The sequence below is a fragment of the Synchiropus splendidus genome, chromosome 9 (assembly GCF_027744825.2).
Source record: "Synchiropus splendidus isolate RoL2022-P1 chromosome 9, RoL_Sspl_1.0, whole genome shotgun sequence".
Taxonomy (NCBI): domain Eukaryota; kingdom Metazoa; phylum Chordata; class Actinopteri; order Syngnathiformes; family Callionymidae; genus Synchiropus; species Synchiropus splendidus.
In genome coordinates this window covers 6922501-6934026 of record NC_071342.1, presented here as the reverse complement: position 1 = coordinate 6934026, position 11526 = coordinate 6922501, and positions in this window count along the sequence as shown.

Below are 11526 nucleotides of genomic sequence, written 5' to 3'. Positions count from 1 at the left end.
TTATAGAGACTGGAAATACCTTTATTGTGATTGTAAACAGTCTCTAAAAACAAGAAACTAGTGTTGTACTTATGACCATCAAACCCGGGACTGCATCAACACTTGTGTCGACCAAGACAAGGACCAAGACTTTGTGATGGTTAGACCAAGATCCAACTGTATACGGAATGCATTACTGCAAACAAACTTACAGAACAGAGTTCTGTTTGCAAATGAAGGGGCAGAGACCCCTGATTCGTGCCCTCCATGAGGTGATTATGGACACATTAATATGGCATTTAGCGCTAGCATGCGGGGTCAGTGCTCACCTTTTCCTCTCATCGCCAACGTGAATCAGATTCAATAATGCGCATGTAAGTGCAAATGAATTCAAACTTTATATATTTGAAAAAACAAAACAAAGCAGCAGCTGTGGTCTTGGCAAAAAAAAAAAAAAAAAAACAGAGTCCAGGTCAAGACCAGGACAAATACAGTCTTGGGACCCAGACAACACGAACCCAGAAACCGGCTCCAGGAGGCCTGGACACTGTTGCAGGAATAAAAACGATCGCAGGAAGACTCACTCTGTCTCCGGAGGACTGACACTCTTTAGCCCTGTTGATGTCTTAGGCCAGAAACTTTGACACTACAACAGTGCTCATCAAATTACGCGGGAGAATGAGAAACAAATGCGAGGGTAACAAGTTGCTACTGTACAAGAAGACGAAAAGAAAGAGCCTGAAACGGTTTCATTAGACGTGAAAACTTAAGGATACTTGCTGGAAGGTCAGGACCGGAGACCATCACACAGCACTGAAGGGCAAAGACCTACTGCTGCAGACGAGATGGACGGAGAAATATTGCCGATTGAGACTTCCATGTGAGGTTAACAAGTCAAAGAGAGAAAAGGCAAGTATCTGAATGACTATTCAAATATAGTCGCCTACTTTAAGTGTATCAGCCCTCTCACTTTCCTTTTTTTTCACTATCATTTTGCATCATAGGGGGCAGACGGGTAACATGCAAGCCGGAGAGGAAAACCGGTATCATCACAGAGATCATAAAATGGTGTCGTGAGTAGTCTTTTGTCCAGGACCATAGGAGATTTCTGTTGCTAAAGGGAAGGACAAAAGCAAAAGGCGCCACGGGTATAAGGTTCCCCTGAGCAACAATGCTGAAAGTTTCAACTTGCAGCGCATGGGTGTAACTTTAACTGGAATGGTGTGGATCAAAGACTGGCTAACAAAGTGGTGGAAATGCTGGAGTAGCGTCTGAGCTGGAAGTGAAGGACAGGTTCACCGGAGAGAGGCAAAGCGGCGGAGAGCGTTTATGAAGCAGGGGCCCGGCAATCGCAGCTAATTACTGAGACAGTGCTATGTGAACTCAAAGGGCAGCGGGAATCAACTTTTAAAAAATGATGTGCAGTCGTTTTTTTGCAAAAAAAAGACCACTCGAAAAATTATTCCGCAAATATATATTTCGGAATTTTCAGTAGCCATTAAGGGAGGAGGAAAAAAATGTTCGGATCTTGATAAGAAGACAGTTGAAGAAAATAGTTATGACCAGGATGTGAGTCTGGATTGGACACTGAGGGATCCGGAAACACACGAGGGGGGAACGAAACTCCTGTGGGCTGGGATGAAGACTGTTTCTTTAAAAGGATCAGGGCGAAGGGGTTAAAGAGAAATCAGAATCCAGATGACTTTCAAACGTAAAATGAAGACTGCAGCCAAATAAATAACAATAATAAATAAATAAAATTAAAGCTAAATTAAGCCGCGTCCTCATTTTCGGGGTGCACTAGGGGGCACTCTCAGTTTCAAATGTAGTTGTTCAAAGCAGAATCTTGTGAAGAGAGTGCCACCTAGTGGGCTCTGAAATGAGTACACTGTTCCATGAATCGTCGCAGCTTCTAGTTATTGAAACATTGGGCTGTATCAGGCAAAACATGAAAGACTGGTCAACAAGACCACCCACTTTGCACTTGGTACAGTAACACCAGAGATTAGGGGGTTTAGACCCAAACTCCACAAGAAACTGAAGTCAAGTTATGATCAAGATTAACCAGATTCATAAGCCAAACAAGGCTGGCCAAGATGAGGAAAGACATAAGGGGGTTGAGGTGAGTCAACACCAGAACTCTTGGAATCAAGGCTACTGATATTTCAGTTGAAGACAGACAGGATCTGCATTGGTTCAGATCCAGGCGTGTCTGGTCAGAGACCAATCAAATTCAGAGCAAATATTTTGGAAATATGGTCAGATGTCCACCACGATTTCCTCTCAGCTGGTCATGTCGAGATGATCCTTCAGGAATTGCGACCCAGCTAAACTCAAACAAGATCATCTCAGCTGCCTGAAAGAACTGACTTTATACGTTGTTTTTGACCAGTGAAACCTGTTCGCGGAATCAGAATCCACCACAGTTTGTGGATGAAAATGAATCTTAAAAAAAAAAAAAAAACCTTTCTGAAATGCTTTTTGTCTCAAGGTGTTAAGACGAATCCTCACAGCTTACTCTTTTCATATTATCTCTCACATGGTTGACTCCTCCATCACCTGAAAGTTAATCAAATTCCCTGCCTCGTCACTTCCCGATATGAACTGCTCGAGTGAGTGCTGCGAGAAAGAAATGCCAAGACGGCCACATCATCTGCGAAAAACAGCCCTGCAACACTTTGGTCATCCAACTCCAGACTCCCCATTGAAGTCCTGTCAATGAAAACCAGGAAACACATGGGATTTGTCCTTTAGATTCAAGTCTTCTGTCCACCAACAACCAGAGGAAATGCAGCGGAGTCTGTGACAAGTCTCCATCACAAGTTTGTTTTCTGAATTGATTGCTCCTCCAGCATTAATTTAACACTCCCGTCTCCATCCTTTATAAGGCAGCAGGATTATTCAGCCCGGCTTCTCTAAATAAGAAACACAGCCTTGAAATGTGTGAAGCTTAAGGCAACTCATCAGGGCAGATCAGTACAATGTGGATGTGTAACCTTTACACTGCAGTTGAACCTGCACATACAAGTGTTATGAAAGGTCCCTGTGGCACTCTGCTCTTCTGACATGGATTTGAAGACTTGCCACTTTATTAGCTGCTAAGCCCCCAATACTTGTTCTATATAGTGGAGGCCTACGTTATGAGCTGGGATCTCATTGTCTTGCGTTATTAGAGGAAGAGTCTGCGGCGCTCTCTCGACGCCCCCCTGAGAGAGATGCCCGACTATTTGAGGGCGTAGCTACAAGTGCAATTTAACCCATCTTATTTACAACATGATCTGTTACAAGGACATCATCGCAAGCAGGATTCACAACTCATACTTCTGCTCAATGTCAGTCTTTTGCTATCGATTTCACTGCAAACCCTGACCATCAGAATATATATATATATATATATATATATATATATATATATATATATATATATATATATATATATATATATATATGCTTGATACATGAAGGATCACAGCTTTAAAAATCGACATATGGGATTTTAGGATTTTAATTTCACTTTTCTATTCACTTTCCAACAACACAAGTGTTTTATAATTGTATATATATAGCTTATTTTAATGTAATCCATATAAGATGAGTATCTTTTGCCATGGCTTAATGACAATAAAATTAATTAATGATATGCCGTAATCTGAATCGCAAATCTTTGTTAAAATATTGAAATGGTTACACGTCATCATGAAATATTTCAATGATATACTTGTCTAAACATTAACACCGTGTAGCAAAGGAGTGTGTGTCTAATCATTTTTAATTCTTTTAGCGATCAAATACTGATGTGGATGAAGGTGGACGGCTAAAGAATTGATCATGAAATAAAATCGACTGTGTTCGGGACGGAAAATCAAGGTTCATTAAAGGCGTTTGATAATCTAACGTTCTTCTTAAAAGGAGAAGGAGCGTACGGTGTCATATATTCAGAGCCATAGTGCCATCTAGTGCTCACACATCCACACTGACGGGTGCAAGTGAAGGAACTTGATCGCGTCAGTTCAGAAGTCGTCTCGTCAAAAAAAGGAAATAATGGCATTTAAAAATAGAATTATATATTTTTATTCCATCAGATTGTAAGTAATTAATATTCTTGTGTTTTATTTTTATTTTGTAATCAAATATAATATATATCTTTTTTAAATATATCCTTTTAAGCATGTATTTTTGCTCACAATTTCCCCCGCGATAGTTCCAGTGGTTCATTCTTTAATGATTTATTTCCTGCAAAACATTGGTCCAAATCAGTTTTATCATGTCATTTCCTTGTTTTGCCACTGCTTGAAATCCTCATGTGAACTATAATATTCAAAAGATTCTATTGACCATTCTGTTTTTGTGTCTGTGTTTCCAACACATGTTACAAATGTCAACAGATTATGCCATTAAGTACAGGAAAATGGTACAGAAGAAGAGGATCTGTCCGTAAACATAAACCTGTTTTGACTGTTGGGCACCAAGATATTTGTGGGCCAAAGTGGAGAATTAAAGCTGTGCATCAGTGTTTGAACACAGGTTTTCCTCTAAAGTGGACTGATGGACGGCCGGAGTTGAAGCTGTTGAAGTCTGGGCCAATTTTTTGTTTTTTTTTCTACAGAATCACACAACGACACAAGGTCTGGTGCCAAAATATTTGCCTCCTATTTGAGGTTTTTGAGTTGATAAACTTGGCAGAGAACCATCATTTGGTTTGAGCTGTCAGATTGCAATTGGATGTCAAAACTGACTCAACTAGTTTGTGCTATAGTGAGGCCATACATGGCCTGATGATAGGGTTGTTATCAAGTGAGTGAATGGCTGTTTTCATGGTTTTCATATGGGTCACCAGGCTGATACTGCATCCTTGTTGGTGAAGCGTGCTGTGATCATCATACAGGTCAGGATGTGGAAAATGAGTGGCAATAATGTGCAAAATATTTTCACCTTTTAAATAGTTTTGAAAAGTTTTGAACAAATAGAAAAAATAATGTTTCCAGAATTGGCAACAACCTGTTGTGCCCACTACGAGGCACAGTAAGAGCCTACTGGTCCATATGAATGGGTGACATGTCAAATGAGGCATTCAATGGAATAATAACATATGTATCAACTGGTTCATATCACTTGTCCTCCTTATTTTCATCTCACCACTTTTACAAAGACATATATGAAACCAAAACTGTCCGACTTTCCTACATGAATGTGCAAATGCTCTTCACATCGAGACGAATCCCTGCTAAGCAAAGTCCAACAGGTAAAAAAAACAAAATGGGTAAAAAAAGAAAAAAAATGAAAGGTGCTGTTTTGTTATGCTGAGCTGAAACTGGGAATGATTGCGCTGAAAACCTACACTCATGGGGGAAATGAGCTAGGAGACAGTAGTTTGTCTTCCAAGGCGAGATTTTGACAACCTTCAGCGGTGAGAGCTGCGAGAATAAACTCTTCTCGACAGCGATGTGGACGTCTGTGCATGCAAATCACACTTTGCCATCTAAATTTCAAAAGACTAGGACCTGAAGTCTTTGGGCCTCATATCTCACATGTCAGACCTCCGGGCTGTGAACTTGCCAGAGGATGCTATAGAAGGAGACCATAAAATAATAAGATTTAAAAAGAAAAAAAGGCTACACACACACACACGCACGCACGCCAAAACAAGAGTGTTGAATAATTGATTGTGTTTGTCTTTGCTGTTGGTGTGTGTGAGAGTTAAGACTACGGGTATGGTCAGAGCCGATGCCCCTGAGCGCAGTAGACTGGCCGATGGTTCGTGTTAAAAACTGTCTGATGGTCCAAACGTGGGGGAAGGGTCTGTTTGTGTGTGGGTTCAAATGGGTGTGTGTTTACGTGGTCCTGTATGAGCTGTTGTTTTAATTGACACAATACTTTTTAACCCATTTATCAACTGCCAAAGGTTCCTTCATGACAGGACATGCTCCACAGTATTGTGATAGACAGCTTGAGTGAGACGCTGAAGTCAAACTACAACTACAGCTTTTTCAGGTTCTGTTTTCATGAAACTCATTGAAACATGGCTTTCACATCACACCATGTGTTTCACGTTTATCTAAATCATACACCTTTGTATCTTCAAATAGAGCACCTCTTAGTGATCATAAATTTCAATTTTTTATTTTTTATCGGAAGAAAAAACGGAGGCTGGATTATTCAATCATTTCCAAACTGGAGTGGCAACACGTAGGTCGTGTCGTGTTATGATAAACCCTTTCATATATGATGTCCATGTTCACTCCTGAAAAGCAGTTTCATCCTATATTCACAATTCATAATGTCAATATGGTGTATCACCCCTGCCGTGTGACATGCATACACTGCTGCTGCTAGTGATGAAGCTTCATGAAACCCACTAGGTGTCGCTCTCTGCGCTATTATTATTTCCTTCGAAATGAAGCTCATCAGCCTAACTGTGTCTAACTGTGGCCCTTTTATCAGTGGAAAAAAAAGTCAAAGCAAGGTGGCCAGCAAAGGCGGAATAACTGCACATTCCGTTAATTCTGACAAGCAACCACGAAGAAGTAATTTCATTGTTAAAAGGAACATCACTAAAAAAATTCAAAAAGCAAGAAATTCAAAGTAGATTTTGTTTTTCATATCTAGCGAAGAAGCTATGGCCTAAAAAACAGCCACAGCAATGATGTGAAAATATTGGTCCTCCCATGTGAATCACATAGTTTCACATTGTTTTGGAACTAACATGAGGCTAAAGTGAAATGGAAATGGAATTATTCATTTACTTATTTGGGGTCGACACAAGCGAGATAGCTCAACTTGAAGCATTGCGTCAAAACCGAACAAATTGAGTTTATGACATCTAAGTTTGCACCAGTCCACATCATTTTTTCTTTCTATGAGCCTGTAATGTGCTGATGAAGCTTCGTGAAACATTCCCAATTTTCAGAGCCTTCTAGGTGTCACTCTCTACTCTATAATGTCGACTGCCACCAAGTGAGCTCTGAAAATGACGATACTGTTTCATAAAGTGTCATGAGGCCATCACTACAATATCCTCCTCTCTTGATCGTAATGAAAATTCTCATTAAGTTTGAGCAGATAGATGTGTCTCCCTGTCTAGTGCTCAGCCTTCTGAGCTCCTTACACTTAAGACGCTCACTCTGAGTATCAGGTGGTTCCGTGAACTCATGTACATAACCAGGATTTTATCAGGGAAAAGTCATTTTAAGGCCCATTTATGCTAAACATTTCATACAGTTCCAGATATGGACGGAGCCATCTGCCCACGCTCTGCGTTCATTTTCTCTGTATTCCTGCACGTTTCCACAAAGCTTACGGATGCAGACCAAACGGAGCAATACCGCGGGAAACCATGGGGGCAGTGTTGCTACCAATAGCTAGCTCTAATGACACACGAAGAAGACATTACAATGGCGGAAATTCTCTGTACTCCATGTATCTAACGGCCACCGCCTGCTACAATGCTGCCTCTGTTTCGTCTTCTTCCACGGTTGCCATGTTTGTTTTGGATTTTGTCGTAAGGTTTTGACTGTGGGCTGCTCCACCTGGTGGATATATTGGTGAACAGCAATACCAACATAAAACACACATGGAAATATGTGACCAACGAAGGTTAAATCATTTGAAACGGATGTGTAGAATTTTGGACAAAAAGGTAGCAGCAATGGAGCGCGTAGTTTACTGCTACCCGGACTTAAAACTATTGAAAATAAAGGCCCATGCCGCAGTTTCACAGCAGAAATGTTGTGTGCAAAATCATAAACACAGAGATGACACTGTTCTGGAACCACAGGTTTTGTTTTTAAAACCCTCTTCACATCACATGCTGTTAAATGGCTCAGAAGAAGGTGTGCTGTGTGATGTTAAGAAGTCAATATACCTTCATTTTGTCTGCGCCAGTAATGAGCCATATTTTCTGAGGAAAATGGCTGCTTCTCCGGAGGCAGCATGTCTACTGAATGTGGCCCTGATCCTGGATAAAACAGAAGGCTCACCAATCAATCTCTCCAGGTTGCCCACAGCCAGAGAAAGCAGCTGCACCACATGTTTGCCTTGCGCGATAGCGACAAGTTAACATACGGGCAGCACAGTAACCATCCACAAGCAGCCTCTAGCTGTCTTATAATGAATTCCCAGGGGGACGGGGAACTATCAGAGTCAGTGGTGTTACTGGAGGCTCGGAATAAAGTCAACACCTCTCCTTATACCTGATGAAGCTGCGGCACGGCAGCGCACACACATTCACGCAGAATAATGGCAACGCAGCCGGTGTGGCGCAAATGTGAAGAATCCATTATACACAGCAATTAAGCTGTACCGTTCATTAAATCACAAATTAGGCTGAAGTCAAACGTTCCGTTCCTCATTGCTCAGAATACAAACACTTTCTTTAGTTTTTAAATATGTGGAGTGTTAATGGAGTCAGCGAGGGGTTTTTCCTCGCGCTGATTTATGCATGCAGCGCTCAGTAAAACAAAGCTGAAACAGAACACATTTAAAATTGAAAACAAACATAATTCGAGTGGCGTGAGCTGTGATTTGTTAAGATGAATAAATGAGTGTGTTCAGTAGGAGGGTGTTCATCAATCTGGCTCGTTGCAATAGAGACTTGAGTTTATTTATTTTATTGGTTTTTCAAATGAAACATTGCACAGCGGATGTTTGAGGGTGTTCTCACTGAAATATTTTACTGTTTGTGGACATCTGTACAGAGGAGGCTGGACTAAGTCTTCGTGAGTCAAAAGTCCGATATGAGTTTAAACTATCAGCTGGTTTTTAAGGAGCAACTATGTGAAATATCAATGCAGTAATAACACAATTGTCCATTTTGTCTTTTCCATCTGGCTTAGACTTTTTTGGGAGTCTTTCTTTCTTTTAGGTTCATTGGCATGGTCCAACAGTTTCAGACAACATGTCTTTATTTTCTTTGTTACCATTTCAAAAAATTGTTTTTAATTTATAGTTTTTAATTAAACAGTGTGTCCAGAAATGTGTCCGGACATTTTTTTTTTGCTTTGCTTTGTTTTGTTATCTCATGTTGTTGACACGTTCCAGAGTTGTTCAACAGTCTCTTTTTGAAAGCAAATTCTTTGAATCATTATTATTGGAATTATAGAAAAACTAGCTAAGAAAAATTATTATTATTTGTATAAACTTGTCTGCAAAGAAGTTGGGCTGGGACACCAAAAATATTTATTATTTAATTACACATTTATTTATACAAATTACAAATATTATTTCAGGGAACATTTTTTCAGTGCATTGCATGATACAGTGTGAGGTCGTATGTAAAACATCGATGATCATGGAAATTAAATTCTATAGTGCTGCAATACAGTTAGAAATAGAAGCACAAATAATGTTATTCTGTGCACATATATGCAGTAAAACGTTTTACACACAAGGTTTAAGCTGATACGGACAGATTTAAATCAAATCAAATTACTTTGGAATCTAATGTTAAGATAACTGTGCATTGGATTTTTTTTAATCTCCTCATTCACGAAGCTTTGTTTAATACAATGGAAAGGCTAATTCTGAAAGTAAAAGTTTGCTGGTGTCAGAGCAACACAGCCTGCAGCCCTCCATTAATTAAAGTCTGTCCTCACATCAGTTTCAGTGCAAAACTGGAGCAGCCAGCTTCAATCTGCCAAATGCTTTGGACCTCCCCCAGAAATTGGGGTTGACCTTGAGGCAACAAAAACACTGTACATGGAAAATGGGATCATAAGTTGCTGTCAGCACACGTTTCTTGCTCCATACTGTAAACTAGAGACACAGCTCCTGAGGAAATTCGAGCTCATGAAAACCTCACTTTTCATCACTGCAGATATTTAAAATCAATGGCTAAAATAGCTACTTTCAGCATCAGCTTTGGAGTCCAACAATTAAAGTTCGTGAAGAGTAAAGTCAATGGTAGTGATGGGTAGATGAGGTGTCATGAAACAGTGTTGCAGGGTTGGTGAAGCAGTGTCCTAATTCACAGAGACCACTAGATGGCGCACTTGGTTTAGAAATGATTTTTAGGTTTCATTGAGTTAGTTGTTGATGTCCAAACTTTTTACATTAGACAGGTGGCCTCTGACAGTGAGGACACTGTTTCGTGAAACCTCATTAACCCTTCAGCACTGTGTCAGGAAACCTCATCTTCCCATCGCTACTTAACAGTGATGTGATGTAACCGACACAGATTTCAGTATCAGCTACAGTCCACCAACTTGATTCCATCATAATGAATGAAATTCAGAATACTAAATGTTAACCACTTTATTTAGACTTGCCAGAGTTATGTTGTTACAGCACATGCTGATGGACTCACGCAGATGTACGGGTGACCCAAACTACAACCACAAAAACGTCACGGATGAAGGCTGTTGTTCTGTTCGATGCTGTGACCGTGGCCATCTGTGTTTGCTGGAAATCAGTGAAGGGGTGATGAGGCTTCATGAAACACTGTTGTCCTTTTCAGAGCTCAGCAGGTGGCGCTCTCTGATGGTTTCTAAAATCCAAATAACTTTACAGCCGACAATGCCATCTAACAGGCTCTAAAGGTGAGGACACTGTTTCAAGAAGACTCAAAATCCCATCATTACTGGAGATGGTTTTTCAAAGTCTTTCAATGTCCATATCAACAAGGCATAACTTTATTTTGGTTCTTGTCATGACCCTTTGAAACTTTGAATAATGATTTAAATTGTGAACCACTACCACCTTATTAGAATGATGTATATGTTTGTGATTCCATAGAGCACTAAAGCTTTGTCCGCAAATGAACATAAAGTTTCCAGTTTTTCATTGCAGTGAGTGAAACTCTTTCCAAAAACAAATACTTACTGAATCATTAATCAACGTTTTGCTCTCAGTATTGTGTTGTTTCAAGTGGGATTTGAGGATTTTCGCTCCGCACTTAATAATTCACCCGTAATAGACACGAAACTGGCCTAAAAACTCACCTTTTTACTCTTCACTTCACCACTTCTTTCCAAGGAATGCAGCGTGAATGATGTATTACTCAGGAGAAAGACTGGGTCCACATCTTTCCGTCCGTTTCTTATTCACTTCACCTTCAGGACAATCCACAGACCAAGAAAAAGAGTTATAATATTCAATATAATATTCTGGCTGAGTCTATCAAATCTCACATTGACTTAAAATATGCATGATGATAATTTTAGAGGTCTATTCGAAGCAGAGTGTGATACATCGAGGTGAATAAATTACACACATTTGCACAATACATCAAAGTGTTTGCTGTATTTTAAGTGTAGTGATGCACTGCAGAATGGGCCCCTCAGGATGCCCATAAGCCTTTTGAGAGACCATATACACCAAAATCATGAATAAAAAGAACCAACACAGCATATGGTTTCATTCGCGGAAGAACTGAAAATATAGCAAACAGTGGCAGCTATTAAAAGTATACTTCATTTCCATCAAATTTATTCTGTACAATAAAAGCTGAGTGGAAAAAAAAACATAACTTGGAAAACAATATTTCTGCCCTTTGTTTGTATTAATGCAGTGCTCACAAGCCTCGGAAACCAAACATGTAGCATGTCTTGCCAA